The sequence below is a fragment of the Tachyglossus aculeatus genome, chromosome 7 (genome assembly GCF_015852505.1).
Source record: "Tachyglossus aculeatus isolate mTacAcu1 chromosome 7, mTacAcu1.pri, whole genome shotgun sequence".
Taxonomy (NCBI): domain Eukaryota; kingdom Metazoa; phylum Chordata; class Mammalia; order Monotremata; family Tachyglossidae; genus Tachyglossus; species Tachyglossus aculeatus.
Window position 1 is genome coordinate 62305187 of NC_052072.1, and position 19876 is coordinate 62325062.

Here is a 19876-nt window from a genome sequence, read left to right on the forward strand (position 1 = left end):
TTCAGCTAGCCATGGTTCCCTTTCAGCAATTTCCCCTCCTCTGTCTGACTCCTGCCTCTTCCCCTTCCCCTTTTACTTCCTCCCCAAGAATACAGGGAGGGAGATGGGTAGGCATATATTCCTCCCAGTCTGAATGAACTCCCTTAGTGGATAGGAACGATGTATACATTTTTTTCCTTCAGCGTTGAGCCAACAAACCTGAAGCAGACAGAGGGACAGACCCTGAACTTTTGAAACTGCATTGCTCAAATCAGGACTTGGGGTAACCTAGATAAGATGATTCAGCTTGTGAGATCAAATGCAAAAGATGAAAACTCCCCTGGAGTTTGTACCTAAAATTCATTTAAAGCAAAATGGAAGATTAAGAGAATCCATTCCTCTCTCTCCACCCAGACTGCCGTGTGCAGAACGCTGTACCAACTGCTTGGGAGAATACAACAGAGTTGGTAGACACGTTCTCTGTCCACAAGTCTAGAGGGGTGACACAATCCTGCACCTAGTCTTTATCTGGCTATGGAATGTGAGGGTGAACAGGAAAAAAGAAGGTGAGAAGAAGTTGGCAGGTGTTTGAAGTGGAGAGGCAGAGGACATTGAGAAGAGGGATTGTCAGATTGAAGATGGTAACACACTATAAGAGAGCTAGGCTAGAATGGAAAGCTGTACAAGGGTCTGGGGTGGGTAGAGATAGGAAAACGTAGGTACCTAGAGTGAGCACATGACTACTTGAAGGTTAGTTATGAGAGCTAGCACAAATGCAGTTGAGAAAATAGGACAATGATTGCCAATAGCTCCACCCGCAAGGAGTGAGCCCAGCTGGACAAAGAACATGGCCCAACCAACACATTATAAAAAGGATGTCTAGAGGAGGGATAGAAAAAGAGTAACTAGGATGGTGGACATTGACAGGAAACAGGCAGGGCCAAAGACGTGTAAGGTCTTTGGGAGGAGTGCACATCTGCCAACACTTTTGTATTGTACCCTCTCAGGTACTTAGTAAGGTGCTCTGCATACAGTACGTGCTCAATAAATGTCATTGATTGGTAGATTGAGAGAAGAGACTGAACGATTTTACTATGTGTCTATCACGATTGGAGCCCGAGTAATAAATCTCTGATACTGAAAACGGTCTGTCAATAGACTCTGTTTGACAATAAAGTCTGGCTCACCAGGAACCCAGACTCCTTTTGCTGTCTCAGGGAGGGCTCGTTGGAGAGTAGGGGCAACACAAGTGTTAAAAACCAAGTTTATCAATGAGGAAGGCTATCTAATTCCCTTGATTGTTGAACCATTGAATCCATTCCCCATAGTTGAAAAAATAAAAAGACAAATATAGAGCTTGAGAAATCCATTAATTGGTGTGTATAATAATAATAATAATAATAATAATGGTATTTGTTAAGCGCTTACTATGTGCAAAGCACTGTTCTAAGCACTGGGGAGGTTACAAGATGATCAGATTGTCCCACAGGGGGCTCACAGTTTTAATCCCCATTTTACAGATGAGGTAACTGAGACACAGAGAAATTAAGTGACTTGCCCAAAATCACACAGCTGACAGTTGGTGGAGCTGGGATTTGAACCCATGATATCTGACTCCAAAGCCCGTGCTCTTTTCACTGAGCCACACTGTATAAGTGTTACAGGTTAAAGTGTGTGGGGTTTATTTTAGTGATCAATTATTGATACTGAAGTTTCCGCTTTGTTCAGAAATCAAAATCATGGGGCTGAGAGGGACCATGAAGTCACCTAATCCAATCCTCTGCCTCAGGACTAAATTTAAATAATTCAAATTTTTAGACACCTGTCCCATTCTAAAGGGCTCATCAGTGGAATCTCTATTGCCCTAATCCCCTTTTATCCATAAAACTAATAACAGTCAGAAGATTCTTCCAAAGTCCAAACTAAATCAATCTTTCAAGTCTTATTGCTCACAATATTCAAGTCTTATTGCTCTTGTCAACTCAGAAGATATGAAAAACTACCACTTACTAGGCTCAACATACCTCTGTATACCCAAGGAACATTATTAAATCATAATGTAAGATTGAGCAGTTAAAAACTGAAAGCTTCTATGTTGATATTTGAACAATGGAAAGCCAACAGTGCAGATTTTTGAGTGGAGGCTTTTTCCACTTCTCTAGATCCAACCTTAATCGTAACCATCCATATCGACCCTCCCTGTCTTGATGGCCAATGTGACAGCTTTAGCATACATATACGTTTTTGTCTTGTTTTTCTTTCCTCCATTATGGAGCACCAAACTCCTATGGCTGTTCGATCATTTTATTAGCACCATCCCGACTGGTCCATTTGACCTGTTTTTGTTCTTATTATTTGCATGGATGGGGTAGCTGGTTTTAAATCCACAGATGTTTTGGACAGTTTTTTTAAAAAGCAGAAAAAAAGATCATCTGATTTTGTGAAAAGGAGTTGGGACTCAGAGAGATCAAAGAAAGGAGACTTTCTTTTTGGAAAATACTGAAGAAGAAAGCTAACTAGAGCCGATGGGCTTGTCCAGAGATGTAAAGGCAATCTTTCCTGTAGAAAGTACTTGGGAGGAAAGTCTCTTATTGAAGGTTGTAAGAGAATAACAAAACTGAGAAAACAGAGTGTGAAGTAGAGGATTAAAATCACCAAGTTCTAGGAAAAGCATCCTGCTTACTAACACATGCCTCAAGAAATATGATGAACTAGAACATTGTAGGTGATTTAAATAATTTGAGATACAATCTTCTCAAAAATCTATCCAGTGTAACTCAATTTTAAAAGAACTTAATCTTCGTATTTGTTTCACTACATAAGGTTTATGTAGCTGCAGAACCTTCTCAGTAAAAATCAAATCCTCTCACCAAAAATTTTGGAGGATGTGGAGAAATGAAATTTTTGTGGGATCTCTGAGCTGCTCCCGAGATGGTCATCAGCTCTTAACTTTGACATTCTTGTTCGTGGAAGTCTGAAACTTTTCCTCAAATGTTGGATTGAATTAGCTAGCTTTAATGTGGTTCGCTTTATGCTAAATGCTTAGTGGCGCTATTAATTTTAAGACCATATCCTTAAGCAAGGTTTTATTATTATTATTATTTGTCACAGACTATTACTATATTGATAACAACGGTAACAATGGTATTTGTTAAATACTTATTATATGCCAAGCACTGTACTAAGCACTGGGATAGGTACAAGATAGGTCCCACACGGGGTTCACCATCTTAGGAGGAGAGAGGAAAGGTTTGAATCCTCATTTTACAGATGAAGAATCTGAGGTGCAGAGAAGTTAAATGACTTTTCCAAGGTCATGCTGAAGGTACATGGCACAGCCAGGATTAGTACCAGATCTTCTGACTCCCAGGCCTGTGCCGTCTCCACTAGACCATGCTGCTTCTTTAATCACTGACACATCCTTAATGAAGCCTACTATGTTTGGACTCAGGAGAGTCATGCTAACCCAACATACCAGCTGCTTTCGCACCCTCAGACTTCACCATCCAAAACTACCCATATGGTATTAGGAAGCTGAGGTAGGATTCCAACCTCTCTGTTGATGAAGTGGGAATGGATGGAACTGGAGCAGATCCATTTCAGAGCTGCCATTCCAGGAGCAACTATGACTTTCCCCCTGATTCCCAACTCTTTTCCTCACAATAAGAATGATAATATTTCTATTAATTATTATTATTATTTATCCACCTACTTTTTCTCCTTACTGTGCCCACGTTCCCTAAGTACTTAGGCACTTATCTCATACTCAGCACCTTGGCACAAATGTGTGTATCCTTGTACTCAGTTGATTCCCTACCTGTGATCCATTTTAATGTAATAAATAGTATTTATTAATTGATTACTATGTGCAGAGCACCATAATAAAATCTCCAGTGGTTGCCTATCAACCTTCGAATCAAGTAAAAACTCCTCACTCTCGGCTTCAAGGCTCATCACCTTGCGCCCTCCTACCTCACCTCCCTTCTCGATCCTTCTACAGCTCAGACCACACCCTCCGCTCTTCTGCCACTAACCTCCTCACTGTGCCTCGTTCTCAGCTGTTCAGCAGTCGACCCCTGGCGCACGTCCTACCTCTGGCCTGGAATGCCCTCCCTCCACACATTCGCCAAATTAGCTCTCTTTCTCCCTTCAAAGCCCTACTGAGAGCTCACCTCCTCCAGGATGCCTTCCCAGACTGAGCCCCCTCTTATACTCTGCTCTTTCTCCTTCCTTCCCCATTGCCCCCACTCCTTCCCTCTCCCCTACCTGCTTCCCCTCCCCATAGCACTTGTATATATTTGTACATATTTATTACTCTATTTTATTAGTGATGTGTATATAGCTATAATTCTATTTATTCTGATGGTATTGTCAACTGTCTACTTATTTTGTTTTGTTGTCTGTCTCCTCTTTCTAGACTGTGAGCCCATTGTTGGGTAGGGATTGCCGATTTATACTTCCCAAGCACTTAGTACAATGCTCCTCATGCAGTAAGTGCTTAGTACAGTGCGCTGCACAGAGTAAGCACTTATTAAATACTATTGAATGAATGAATGATTATAATTATGGTATTTGTTAATCACCAGGCCTTTGTTAAGCACATACTGTGTGCCAGGCATTGTTCTGAGCTCTGGAGTGGATACAAGCAAATTGGTTTGGACATTGTGCCTGTTCCACTTGGGGCTCACAGTTTCAATCCCCATTTTACAGAGAATGTAACTGAGGCATGGAGAAGTGAAGTGACTTGATCAAGGTCACACAGGAGACAAATAGCGGAGCTGGGACTAGAACCCATGACATTCTAACATCCAGGCCTGTGCTCAATCTACTATGACATGCTGCTTCCTACTAAGCCAAGCACTGATGGAAAATAATGGCATTTTTAAGCTCTAATTATGTGTCAAATACTGTACTAAGTGCTAAAGTAGATACAAGATAATTCATTCATTCATTCATTCAATCATATTTATTGAGTGCTTACTGTGTGCAGAGCACTGTACTAACTTCTTGGGAACTACAAGTCGGCAACATATAGAAACGGTCCCTACCCAACAACGAGCTCACAGTCTAGAAGGGGGAGACAGACAACAAAACAAAACATGTAGACAGATGTCAAAACAGTCAGAACAAATAGAATTATAGCTATGTGCACATCATTAATAAAATAGAGTAGTAAATATGTACAAGTAAAATAGAGCAATAAATATGTACAAATATATACAAGTGCTGTGGAGAGGGGAATGAGGTAGAGGAGGGGGTGGCGATGGAGATGGGAGGAGGAGAGGAAAAAGGGGACTCAGTCTGGGAAGGCCTCCTGGAAGAGGTGAGCTCTCAGTAGGGCTTTGAAGGGAGGAAGAGAACTAGCTTGGCGGATGTGTGGAGAGAGGGCATTCCAGGCCAGGGGAAGGACTTGGGCTGGGAGTCAACAGCGGGACAGGCGAGAACGAGGCACAGTGAGGTGGTTAGCGGCAGAGGAGCGGAGGGTGTGGGCTGGGCTGGAGAAGGAGAGAAGGGAAGTGAGGTAGGAGAGGGAGAGGTGATGGAAAGCCTTGAAGCCAAGAGAGAGGAGTTTTTCCTTGATTCGTAGGCTGACAGGCAACCATTGGAGATTTTTAGGAGGGGAGTGATCAGACAGAGTCTTTGCCCCACATGGAGTTCAGAGTCTAAGTAGGAGAGAGCATAGGTATGGAATCCCCATTTTACAGATGAGAAAACTAAATCTCAGAGAAATTCAGTGAATTGCCCAAGGTCACCCAACAAGAAAATTGTAGAGCCGCGATTAGAGCCCAGTTCCTCTAGCTCACTCTATCACGTCTCCAGGATGAAACCTGACCAGCAATTAGCAGAAGGCAAGATTGGTAAATAAACTCATAAAAATCAGGAATCACCAACTCTCTGGGAGCCGGAATCACAAGATCTGATGGTCAAAAGTAATCCCATAAACACAAAAGGGCCATGCTATAATAGTGGTATAAACACAGATTGCTCTAGGTGGGATTGCATGGTGTGTCTTTAGCCACCCTAGGGCTAATCTTTTTTTTTTTCAGAGCACTGTGCCTGGGAGAGTGTTAAAGGATTCGCAAATATGATCCCTGCCTTTACAGTCAGCGTGGCTGAGTGGAAAGACTCTGGGCTTTGGAGTCAGAGGTCATGGGTTCAAATTCTGGTTCTGCCAACTGTCAGCTGATTGACTTTGGACAAGTCACTTAGCTTCTCTGTGCCTCAGTTCCCTCATCTGTAAAATGGGGATTAAGACTGTGAGCCCCCCGTGGGGCAATCTGATCACCTTGTAACCTCCCCAGGGCTTAGAACAGTGCTTTGCACATAGTAAGTGCTTAATAAGTGCGATTACTATTATTATTGTCTAGCAGACCTTCTTAGTCATATCACCGACTCAGTCACCCTTGGCATTCCAGGGCATGCATTGTTTATCACTTTAATGAATTTATTGAACTGTCTCTACTTTTGTTTAAATCCATTTCATCTATGCTCCTGTTTTATCTTTTATTTATTTATTTATTTGGTGGGGGGGATAGTTGACAATGCCTGAGAGGGCAGGGGAAAAGGCCTTTGGGAGGCCTGGAAGTCAGAGGATCTGGGTTCTAATTCTGACTCTGCCACTCATTTGCTTCATGACCTTGGGTAAGTCACATAAGTTCCCCATGCCTCAGTTCCCTCATATTCAAAATGTAGACTCAGTACCCTGTTTTCACTTCTATTTAGACTGTAAGCCCAATGCAGGACATGATTATCTCATAGTTGCCCCAGCATTAGTACAGTGCCTGGCATAGTACTGGTTAGTGCTTAACACATACCAAAATTATTTTACTTTAGGTTCTAGCACCTACAATAGTGTTCTTCACAAAGTAGGGGTGAAAATGACAATGATCATGGTCTAATCCAGAGGAAATTTTTCAGGGAGTTTACTGCTTCCTAGCATTTCCCTGGGAACTAACTATGTTGGAGTGGAATGGATTTCCAAGGGGAATGATTTACAAGTTCAGTAGAGCTTCCAGAGGGACAGGAACCTTATCTAATTCTCACCTGTGTATCTTTTCCCAGTGCTTACTACAGCCCTCCCTGCAGTTCTTTGTCAGAGCTTAATGAATACTATCTCTCATCCTATCCCGACTGGATTACTGCATCAGCCTCCCTTCTGATTTTCCATCCTCCTGTCTCTCCCCACTTCAGTCTATACTTCACTCTGCTGCCCGGATTTTCTATGTACAGAAATGCTCTGGGAATGTCACTCCCCTCCTCAAAAATCTCCAGTGGTTGCCTGTCAACCTACAAATCAAGCAAAAACTCCTCACTCTCGGCTTCAAGGCTCTCCATCACCTCGCCCCCTCCTACCTCACCTCCCTTCTCTCCTTCTACAGCCCAGCCCGCACCCTCCGCTCCTCTGCCGCCAACCTCCACACTGTGCCTCGTTCTCTCCTATCCCGCCATTGACCCCCGGCCCACGTTCTTCCCCTGGCCTGGAAAGCCCTCCCTCCACACATTCGCCAAGCTAGCTCTCTTCCTCCCTTCAAAGCCCTACTGAGAGCTCACCTCCTCTAGTATGCCTTCCCAGACTGAACCCCCTTTCCCATCCCTTCCTCCCCATCTCCTCCTCCCCATCCCCCCCAGCCTACTCACTTACCCTCCCACAGCACCTGAATTGTCTGTTTGTACAGACTTATTACTCTATTTATTTTACTTGTACATATTTACTATTCTATTTATTTTGTTAATGATGTGCATATATTTATAATTCTATTTGTTCTGACGATTATGACACCTGTCTACATGTTTTCTTTTGTTATCTGTCTTCCCCATTTAGACTGAGCCCGTTTTTGGGTAAAGACTGTCTCTTTATGTTGCCAACTTGTACTTCCCAAGCACTTCATACAGTGCTCTGCACACAGTAAGCACTCAATAAATACAATTGAATGAATGAATGACTTCCAGAAGTAGGATAGTGGAAGGTAAGAACAAAGTAAATGCCTTCTGATGATGACATTAGTAGAGCACTTAGTACATGCTAAGAGTAGATGCAAAATTATATATCAAGCAATCAGTGGTGTTTACTGAGCGCTTACTATGTTCAGAGCCCTAAGGATGAAGGACTTCAGAGAATGTAATACAACAAAATTAGTGGACACATTGCCTGCCCATAACAAACTGACAGTCTAGAAGTTATGAGGTAGGACACAATCTTTGTCCCACACAAGGTTCATAATCTCCTTTTTACAGTTGGAGAAACTGATGTCCAGAGAGGGTAAGCAATTTATCTGAGGTCACCCAGAAAGCCAGTGTCAAAATGGAGCTTTCGTCAGAGGTATCCTAACTTACAAGTTCAGTATTCAACCAAATATTCTTTTTGCTTCTTTTTTGATTAGAAATAACCAATTCATTAATCACTCACTGGATTCTGTTGCCTGCTTACAAGTCCTTGAGAAACTAAAATAGAAATGGTATATACAATTTCTGCTGTCCAGGAGCTCACAATCTAGTAGGGAAGACAGACTTTAATTAAATTATAGCTAAAGGAAGCAACAGAGTATAAGGATGTGGAGATATGTGCTGTGGAGACACAGGTAGAGTATCAAAGTGCTTAAGGGTTGAGGAATCAGGTGCATGGTTATATAATAGAGAGGGAAGGAGGGTGGAAAGATGAAAAGATAGTCAGGGAAGGCTTCCTGGAAGAGATATATTTTAGGAGAGTTTGCAAGATAAATATATCACTATTCCAGCCTCAACTCTCTCATTCAACTCACATATTTAATAGATGAGTAAATTCTGTCAGTGCAACTTTCATCACTAAAATCCACCCTTTTCACTATATTCAGACTGCTACCACATTCATCCAAGCACTTACCCTATCCCACCTTGATTACTATATCAGCCTCCTTGCTGACCTCGCTAACTCCAGTGTCTCCCACTCCAGGATTTACTTCAGTCTGCTGGATCATTTTTCTACAGAAAGGTTTAGTCCATGTCTTCAAACCCCTTAAGAACTTCCAGTGGTTCCCCATCCACCTCCCCATCAAATAGAAACTCCTTAGCATTGGCTTTAAAGCAATGATTGATCGGCAGCCAACCTCTCACTCACATCCCACTTCTGTATTGGAACGCCTTCCATCTTCACATCCAACAGGCAATTACTCTCAAAACCTTCAATACCTTATTGAATAGTGATTATTATTATGTTATTTTTTAAGTGCTTATTATGTGCCAAATACTGTTCTAAGTGCTAAGGTAGATACAAGATGGGTTGTCCCACATGGGGCTCACAATCTTAATCCCCAATTTACGGATAAGGTAACTGAGGCGCCAAGAAGTGAGGTGACTTGCCCAAGGTCACACAGCAGGCATGTGGTGGAGCACAGATTAGAACCCCTGACCTTCTGACTCCCAGGCCTGTGCTTTATCCACTAGGCACATCTCCAAGAGGCTTTCCCTGACTAAGCCCTCATTAAGAGAAGCAGTGTAGCTCAGTGGAAAGAGCATGGGCTTGGGAGCCAGAAGTCATGAGTTCTAATCCCATCTCCGCCACTTGTCAGCTCTGTGACTTTGGGCAAGTCACTTAACTTCTCTGGGCCTCAGTTACCTCATCTGTGAAATGGGGATTATAACTGTGAGCCCCACGTGGGACAACATGATCACCTTGCATCCCCCCCCCAGCACTTAGAACAGTGCTTCGCACATAGTAAGCACTTAACAAATGCCATAATCATTATTATTATTTCCTCTTTTTTGAATCCCTTCTGCATTACTCACTTCATTCACCTCTCCCTTAATCCCACAGCACTTATGTACATATCTGTAATTTATTTATTTATCTTAATGTCTGTCTTCCCCCTAGACTGTGAGCTTGTTGTGGGCATGGAATGTGTTTACTAACCTTATTGTGTTATGCTCTCCCAAACACTGAGTACAGTGCTCTGCACACAGTAAGTGCTCAATAAATATGACTGACTGATTGATTGATTGATGTGGGAGGAGTTCTTGCCAGGAGGGAGGGCTTAAGTAAGAGGTCAAAGGCATGAGAGAGGTGTTGGAGGTAGAGTAAATAGAGTGGTGTTATGTGGTATTGGGAGAGGAGCGGGGAGAGGTAGGAGAGTGAGAGCCTGCAATGCCAGCCAGACAATTGTGTTTAACAATTACCTAAAAGCTGTGCAACATGGATGGAGTCCTACCAACTGGTCTTGGAGGAGTTTTTTGTTTTTGTTTATTTTTTTTATGGAGTTCAAGTTCTGCCATGCCAGCCCCATCTGAGACAGGAACTATGTCCAACCGATTTGCTTGTATCCACCTCAGTGCTTCGTGCAGTGCCTGGCACACAGTAAGCACTTAACAATACCATAATTGTCATTATTATTATTACAATAAAACTGAATTAGCAGACATGTTCCCTGCCCATAATGAGCTTACGGTCTAGAGGGAGAACTGCCTGAAACACTTTCTCTCTCTCGTATTGTGGTCTTAAGTCCTCCATTCCAGAGCCGATTTGCCCCTGTGCTCTCTGGTGTTCCGGAACTGAGCCCCAAACATCTCGAGTGTGTGGAGATGAGGTCCTCTAGATCAGGGGGCAAGGGTATTTGCCCCACACTTCCCTGCCCCTTGAAGGCCATGAGGGAAGCTGGGTCATCCTTCTGGCCTTCCCCAGAGCAGGATACCTGACCTTCATCAGTCAAGCATATTTATTGAATGCTTACTATAGTCAGAGCACTATTCTAAGCACTTAGGAGACTTGCAATCTTAGGAATTTACAATCTAGAGGGATAGGACTTGAATTAGGTTCTATCCTGACAAATGGGGAATTGCAGAAAGAGTCAACAGCTCCTTGCTCTTGCTTCTCCTACCATCAACTCATTCATTCTATTGTATTTATTGAGCGCTTACTGTGTGCAGAACACTGTACAAAGACCTTGGGAGAGTACAGTACAATAATAATCGGGCACATTCCCTGCCCACAATGAACTTACAGTCTAGAGTGGGGAGATCACTTCCTCATGCTCTTACCTACCTGGAGTTCCCTCCTTCTTCATATCTGATAGACAACCACTCTGCCCTTCGTCAATGCCCTATTAAAATCATGTTTCCTCCAGAAAGCCTTCCCTGATTAAGCTCTCATTTCCCTGCCCAAATTTTTCTCCTTTTGTGCCCATATTCCCTAAGCACTTAGGTAGAGAAGCAGCATGATGTAGTAGATAGAGCAAGGGCCTGGGAGCCAGAAAGTCATGGGTTCTAATCCAGGCTCCACTGCTTGTCTGCTATGTGACTTTGGGCAAATCATTTCACTTTGTGCTTCAGTTCCCTCATCTGTAAAATGAGTATTGAGACTGTGAGCTCTACATGGTACAGGGGCTGTGTCCAACCCAATTTGCTAGTATCCATCCCAGTGTTTAGTAAAATGCCTGGCACATAGTAAGTGCTTAACAAATGCCATAATTATTATTGTCATTATTGTTATTATCATTACTTTCCCCACATCCAGCCCCACAGCACTTATATACATGTCTTAACCCTCAATTCATTCCCTACCTGTAATTCATTTTAACGTAGCACTGTTGTTTCTCAAGTGCTTACTGTGTGCCGAACACTGTACTAAGCAGTGGAAGAAAACACACAGGTGGGAATTAAACACAGTTCGCCTCCCTCATATGGCTCACAATCTAAATGTCTGTCTCCCTTTTTAGCAAACTGCTCAAGGAAAGGGAAGGCATCTATTCATCAGTCAATCATAATTATTGAGCACTTACTGTGTGCAGAGCACTGTACTAAGCATTTGGGAGAGTATGGTATAACAATAAATGGTATTTGTTAAGTGCTTACTATATGCCAAGCACTGTTCTAAGCATTGAGGTAGATACAAGGTAATCAGGTTGTCCCACACGGGGCTCACAGTCTTAATCCCCATTTTACAGATGAGGTAACTGAGGCACAGAGAAGTTAAGTGGCTTGCCCAAGGAAACACAGCAGACAAGTGGCAGAGCCAGGATTAGAACCCTTGTCCTCTGACTCCCAAGCCCATGCTCTTTCCACTGAGCCACGTTGCTTCCCAACACATTCCCTGCCCACAATAAACTTACAGTCTATTTGATTGTCCTCTCCCAACTGCTTAGTATGGGGCTCTGTGTACAGTAAGCACTAGATAAATGCCACTTATTGGCTAGTTATTAATTACTAGACATCTATACTAGAAATGGTGAAGCTATTTCATCCTCTCTAGCAAGGCTTTGACAAATGTTGAAAATGGCCACCATATCTACAGGTCTGAGGGGGATAGTAGCAATTTTTGTTATAATCTACTTAAATAAAAGGAATATATGTGTCTCTGTATGCAAGTACTCTTTGAGTAATACTTACTTTCTACAAAAAGACTTTGACTCAAGCTATGTAAGATTCAATCCAGGCCAGGAAGGAATTCACAGTCTATCAGACAGTCAATCATAGGTATTTTAATTCATTGATTCATTCACTCAATTGTATTTACTGAGCACTTTCTATGTGCAGAGCACTGTATTAAACGCTTGGAAAGTACAATTCAGCAATAAAGTGAGCCAATCTCTGCCCACACAGGACTTAGAGTCTAGAAAGGGGAGATAGACATCAAAACCAGTGAAGAGACATTAATATAAATAAATAGAATTTCAGATATATATATACATTAAAACAAGTTAAAAGGCATCAATATCAATATAAATAAATAGAATAGAGAAGCAGTGTGGCTCAGTGGAAAGAGCATGGGCTTTGGAGTCAGAGGTCATGGGTTCAAATCCCGGCTCCACCAACTGTCAGCTGTGTGACTTTGGGCAAGTCACTTAACTTCTCTGCACCTCAGTTACCTCATCTGTAAAATGGGGATTAAAACTGTGAGCCCCCGGGGGGACAACATGATCACCTTGTAACCTTCTCAGTGCTTAGAACAGTGCTTTGCACATAGTAAGCACTTAACAAATACCATTATTATTATTATTATATATACATAAATACACAAATGCGGTGGGGCAGGGTAAGGCGGGGTAGAGCAAAGGGAGCGAGTTGAGGCGATGCAGGGGGGGAGGTATTTGTGGAGTGCTTGCTATGTGCACTGTACTAAGTGCTTGGAAAGTACAACAGAGTTGTAGATACATTCTCTGGTCATGAGAAGCATACAGTCTAGAGGGGGAGACAGACATTAATATGAATAAGTAAATTGTAGATTTGTAAATAAGTGCTATGGGGCTGAGGATGGGTGATTAAAGGGGACTGATCCAAGTGCTTAAGTGACACAGAAGGGAGTAAAGAGTGTTTAAAGTGTCTTGGAGGAGATGTAACCTTAATAAGGCCTTGAAGTTGGGAAGGTTGGTGGCCTGGTATACATGGAATGGAAGGGAATTCCAGGCCAGAGGGGAAGCATCAGCAAGGGGTGGTCAGAGATGAGATCCAATAACTAACAAATATTCAATTGTTAAAAGGGCATGAGAGTAGATGAAATATGTATCGAACAGCTGTGGAGTAATATATAAATAAATATCAAATTAATAGATTAGTAGATAAGAGTTCTAAGGCGGTCTGACCAGGAAGGTGTGAAACTAGGGACAGCTTCCTGGAGGAGGTGTTTTTGTAGCAAAGCTGTGGAAGTGGGGAAAGAATGTGGTTTGGTGAAGCTGAGGAAGGGAGGACAAACCAGAGGGTGCACCCCAATAGGTTGGGGTGAGGAGAATGGGAAGAGGCATGCATGGAAAAAGACAAAAACATAGGCTGGAATGTTTGGGCAAAGAGCACAGTTAGATAAGGAGTTTTATCCCTCCAGGTGTCTGAGGCATCCCAGTGAAAAGGTGATAGTCCTACAAGCTGTGAACTGTGCCCCCAGGAAAGAGAAGTAATTATTCTGGCAAGGACAGGGAAGAACTGACTCGATGGAAGATATGAAGAAGTGCATTATCTCCTGACATAGAGAAAGATATTAAAGGGACCATTTCCGTTGTGAGCACCGAGGAGTTACAAAGAAAACCATTACCGCTACAAGCTCCGGGCAAGCCACATAAAGGAGAATATAACAATTACCTGGTGCGTGGAAAGAGCAAGCAAGAAGAATATAATGAAGAGTATTTCAGTTACCTTGTGAGAGATAAATAATGAAAAGCATTACAGTTGCTGAATTCTGGTGGTCATAATGGCAATCATCACTTATCAGGTGGTGAGAAGAACATGCAATATGCAGTATTTTCAAAGGAAGAGGCAGGTACAATGAGTACTAGCTCTGTAACTTAGCTCAGAGGGGCCATTATTAACCCATCTAGGGTGGGGTTGTACTAGAGAGACAGAAAGTGCTTAAGCGTTGCAGTCGAAAAGGTTACTGGGAATAAAAGATGTCATGAAAAATGAAATCATACTAAAAATTTAGCAATCATGTCAATTGTCCAATTAGTTTATTGGTATACATGCCTGTTTTCAATCAAACAATCAATGGTATTTACTGAGTGCTTACTATGTGCAGAGCACTGTTTTTAGTACTTGGGAGAGTACAAAACCACAGAATTAGCAGACATACTCCTGCCCATAATGAGCTTACAGTCCATATGAATGTTCCATATGAATATTTCCATGTGACTATTCCACTGCTACCTTAACTTCAATTTGAGATAGATATTAATATAAATTAATAAAGTCCAGATTTTTAAATGATATTTGTTAAGCACTTAGTTTGTGCCAGTCACTGATCTCCTCACCCTGGGCTTCAAGGCTCTCCATCACCTCGCCCCCTCCTACCTCACCTCCCTTCTCTCCTTCTACTGCCCAGCCCGCACCCTCCGCTCCTCTGCCGCTAATCTCCTCACTGTACCTCGTTCTCGCCTGTCCCGCCGTCGACCCCCGGCCCACGTCATCCCCCGGGCCTGGAATGCCCTCCCTCTGCCCCTCCGCCAAGCTAGCTCTCTTCCTCCCTTCAAGGCCCTGCTGAGAGCTCACCTCCTCCAGGAGGCCTTCCCAGACTGAGCCCCTTCCTTCCTCTCCCCCTCGTCCCCCTCTCCATCCCCCCAACTTACCTCCTTCCCTTCCCCACAGCACCTGTATGTATGTATATACGGTTGTACATATTTATTACTCTATTTATTTATTTATTTATTTATTTATTTTACTTGTACATTTCTATCCTATTTATTTTATTTTGTTGGTATGTTTGGTTCTGTTCTCTGTCTCCCCCTTTTAGACTGTGAGCCCACTGTTGGGTAGGGACTGTCTCTATGTGTTGCCAATTTGTACTTCCCAGGCGCTTAGTACAGTGCTCTGCACATAGTATGCGCTCAATAAATACGATTGATTGATTGATTGATTGATCTAAGCACTGGAGTAAATGCAAGCTAATCATATTGAAGCTAAGATAGCTAGTGGAACGAGCACAGGCCGTGGAGACTGGGGAGTTTAAAAAATTCTAATCCCTGTTATCCCTCCTATTTATTCCATGAGCACCATAGACTGTGTCCAATCTGATTATCTTGTGTCTATCAATCAGTCAATTGGTCAGTATTTACTGAGTACTTACTGTCTACAGAGAAACTGTACTAAGCACTTGGGAGACTACAATGCATCAGAATTTGTGGACATGTTCCCTGCCCAAAAGGAGCTTCCAGTCTAGAGGGGGAAACAGATATTAATATAAATAAATAAATTCCAGATTTTTAATGGTTTTTGTTAAGCACTTAGCATGGGCCAGTCACTGTTCTAAGTGCTAGGATAAATGTGAGTTAATCAGGTTGGACACAGTCCACATTCCACATGCCACTCAAATTGTTAATTTCCATTGTGTTATTCAATTGTATTTATTGAGCACTTACTGTGTGCAGAACACTGTACTAAGCACTTGGGAAGTACAAGTTGGCAACATATAGAGACAGTCCCTACCCAACAGCGGGCTCACAGTCTAGAAGGGGGAGACAGAGAACAAAAAAAACATATTAACAAAATAAAATAAATAGAATTAATATGTACAAGTAAAATAAGTAAATAGAGTAATAAATACGTACAAACATATATACATATATATAGGTGCTGTGGGGAGGGGAAGGAGGTAAGGCCGGGGGATGGGGAGGGGGAGGAGGGGGAGAGGGAGGAGGGGGCTCAGTCTGGGAAGACCTCCATTGTAGAGATGAGTAGCTGAGACTCAGAGAAGTTAAGTGACATACCCAAGGTCACATAGCAGACAAGTGACAGACACAGAGTTACAATCCAGAACCTTCTAACTTCCAGGCCTGGGCTCTATTCACTAGCCTATGCTGCTTCTTTTTGTACATAAGTACTGTGTGGCTATATAAACTTAGTCCAGTTCTTGGCACATAGGAGGCACTGAAAAAATAAACCAGTTAACATGACCAGAATTTACTTGTTTTCCCTCCTAAACTCTAACTTTAGTCAATGTCACCACTATCCTCCCTGTCTCAAATTCCACAGGCTTGGTATCATCATCAATCATCAATCGTATTTACTGAGCGCTTTCTGTATGTACAGCACCGTACGAAGCGCTTGGGAGAGTACAATACAGCAATATAACAGACATGCTCCCTGCCCACAACGAGCTTACAGTCTAGAGGGGGAGATAGACATTAATAGAAATTATACTACAGCTGTGTATCTAAGTGCTGTGGGCCTGAATAAAGGGAGCAAGTCAAGGCAAGCCTGAAGGGAGTGCGAGGTGAGGAAAGGAGGGCTTAGTTAGGGAAGGCCTCTTGGAGATGTGATTTCACTAAGGCATTGGAGGGCCCTCTCCCTCACCTTCTTCATTGGTTTACTGTTCCTCCCAGGTCCCTTTATCCTCGCCTTCTTATCACTCAGTCTTCCTTTCTGTCTCTGAAAAATTTATCTCTGTCCTTTCTCTATCTACTTACTTTCCTCTCTCCTCCAAATGCCCCTTCTCCTGTATGGCGCAGCCTGGCCATAGTCAGACTGGGGTCTGGTGGTGTGATATGTGAAACAATGCAGTCTTTTAAAAGACCCCAGGTCTGACAGTCAGAGGACCTGGGTTCTAATTCTGACTCTGCCACTTTACTTCTCTGTGGCCTTGGGCAAGTCACAACTTCCCTGTGCCTCAGTTACCTCATCTAAAAAACCAGGCTAAGAGACCAGTTTTCCCTCCTCAAACTGCAAATCCCATGAGGACCTTGTCCAACATGGTTACCTAGTACCAACCCCACCTCCTACTTAGTTCAGTGTTTTGATACATAGTAAGTCCTTAAATACCATTAGTATAATGATGATGATTACTATGGTAAATCCATGGCATTGCTATGTGTTGGAGATGACTTGACGGCATATGACAAGATTTGTTAAGTGCTTACTATGTACCAAGCACTGTTGTAAGTGCTGGAGTAGATACAAATTAATCAGTATCATCTTTGACTTCATTCTCTTTTGCCACCCATGTTCAGTTCATCTCTAAATCCTGCTGCTCTTTCCATATCTGCCCTTTCCACTCTTCAATTAAGGCCACCACTCTGGTCCAGGTCCTTGTCATTCCGTGGCTGGACTATTGCTTCAGTCTCCACAAACCTCAAACTCTCCCCTTTCTAGTCCACACTACCACACTACACTTTGCTGCCCACATGATCATTCTAAATATCCTTATGCTCACTCCTCCTCCCTCCTAGAATGGGCAGAATAGACTGGCTGCCTTGATTTCCTTCCCACCAACTCTCTTCTCAACCCTCTCCAGTCTCCTTTTCAACCCCTTCACTCCACTGAGACTATACTTTCCGAGATCATCATTAGTACTTTTATAGACAAATCCAAAAGGCTATATACCATCTGGTCCCTCTTTGATTTATCTGCTCTTGAAGTCAAGGACCATTCCCTCCTTCTTGAAACACTATCAGAATTGTTTTGCTGATGCTACTAACCTGGTTCTCCTGACTCTCTGGTGGCTCCTCTCAATTTATTTTTCTGGCTTCACCTCTACCTCACCTCCTCTTACTGTGGGCATCCCCCAAGGCTCTGTTCTGCACCCTCTATTCTTTTCATTTTACACTCGCCCTCTTGGGGAGCTCATTCATTCATATGGCTTCGGCTGCCACGTCTATGTGGCTGAGTCTTTCTTGCCCTGACTTCTCAACTGATCTGCTTCTCCTTCCATCTCCAGGACATAGGCGCATATCCACATATCCATATGTACTTCCAGAACCTCTGCTCAGTCTCTCTAAATCAGAATTCCCTGCAAGTCCATTCCTCCTCCCTAACTTTTTCATCTTAGTAAAAAACACTACCCTTCCTGTTCCAGGAACCCATAACCTTGGTGTTATTCTCTACACTTCACTGTTGTTAAGCACTCAAATTTAGTCTACTGCCAAGTCCTTCCAGGACTTCCTCTACAAAATCTGCCTGATTTGCCCATTCCTTTCCAGCCAAACTGCTCCCATCCTGATATAAGTCATTTTGAGGAGCTTTTGTTTCCTGCAAAGAGATAGAGAAAATCAGTGGAGGTAAGACCACAGATAGAGTATCCTATTGACTTCCTCACTGCTCTCCCAGCCTCCTCACAACTCCAACCTATACTACCCTCCATTGCATGAAACGGCTTCCTGAAACAGCACTCATCCCTCATCTCTGCTCTCCTCAAAAACCTCCACTGATTTTCTCCATCTCTTTGGAGGAAACAAAAGCTCCTCAAAATGACTTCAGGGCTCTCCACCTTCCAGCCACACCTCATCTATTTTCTCTCTTCACCCGTGAGTTGGTTGGTCAATCAGTCAGCCAGTCAATCATTTTACTGAGCATTAAATACATTTTACTGTACCAAGTGCTCAGGAGAGTACAATATTACAGTACAACAGACACATTCCCTGCCCACAAAAGGCTTACAGCTTAGAGGGGGAGAAAGACTTTAATATAAATAAATTACAGGTATGTATATAAATGTAATAGGGCTGAGAGGAGGAATGAATACAGAGAGCAAGTTAGGATGCAGAAGGGAGTTAAAGAAAGGGAAAAGAGGGATTTAGTCAGGAAACACCTCTTAAAGGAGATGTGCCTACAACAAAGCTTTGAAGTAGGGGAGAGTAACTGTCTTCCAGATATGATGAGGGAGGGCATTCCAGGCCAGAAGCAGGACGTGGGAGAGAGGTTGGCAGTGAGATAGATGAGACTGAGGTACAGTGAGAAGGTTAGCATTAGATAAGTGAAGGGTTGTAGTAGCAAGGTGAGGTAGGAGGGGGCAAGGTAACTGAGTGCTTTAAAACCAGTGAGGAGGAATTTCTGTTTGATGACTAGGCTGATGGTCAACCACTGGAGATTCTTGAGGAGTGGGGAAACATGGCCTGAGCATTTCTGTAGAAAAATGATCTGGGCAGCAGAGTGAAGTATAATAATAATAATAGCATTTACTAAGTGCAAAGCACTGTTCTAAGCACTGGGGAAGTTACAAGGTGATCAGGTTGTTCCACAGGGGGCTCACAGTCAATCCCCATTTTACAGATGAGGCAGTTGAGGCACAGAGAAGTTAAGTGACTTACCCAAAGTCACACAGCTGACAATTGGCGGAGCCAGGGTTTGAACCCATGACCACTGACTCCAAAGCCCATGCTCTTTCCACTGAGCCACTGCTTCTCTATGTATGGACTAGAGTGGGAAAAGACAGGAGACTGGGAGGTCAGCAAAGAGGCTGATAACAATAATCAAGTTCTGGCTGGCCCCAGGAGAAGAGGAGGAGGAAAAGAGTGTTATTGATTTATATACACATATGAGTGCTGAGGAGGGTATAAATAACTGTAGAAATGCTAGAGTTGGCTGAAGAGATATATGTAACAGGTTCCTGGAAAGTTGATGGGGTAAGTCTTATTGGAGTAGGTGGAATTTTAGGAGGGCTCAGAATGTGGGGACAGCTGCGGACAGCTGATGCCTACTTTGAGCCCAATGTGGGACCTGATTATCTTGTATCTTC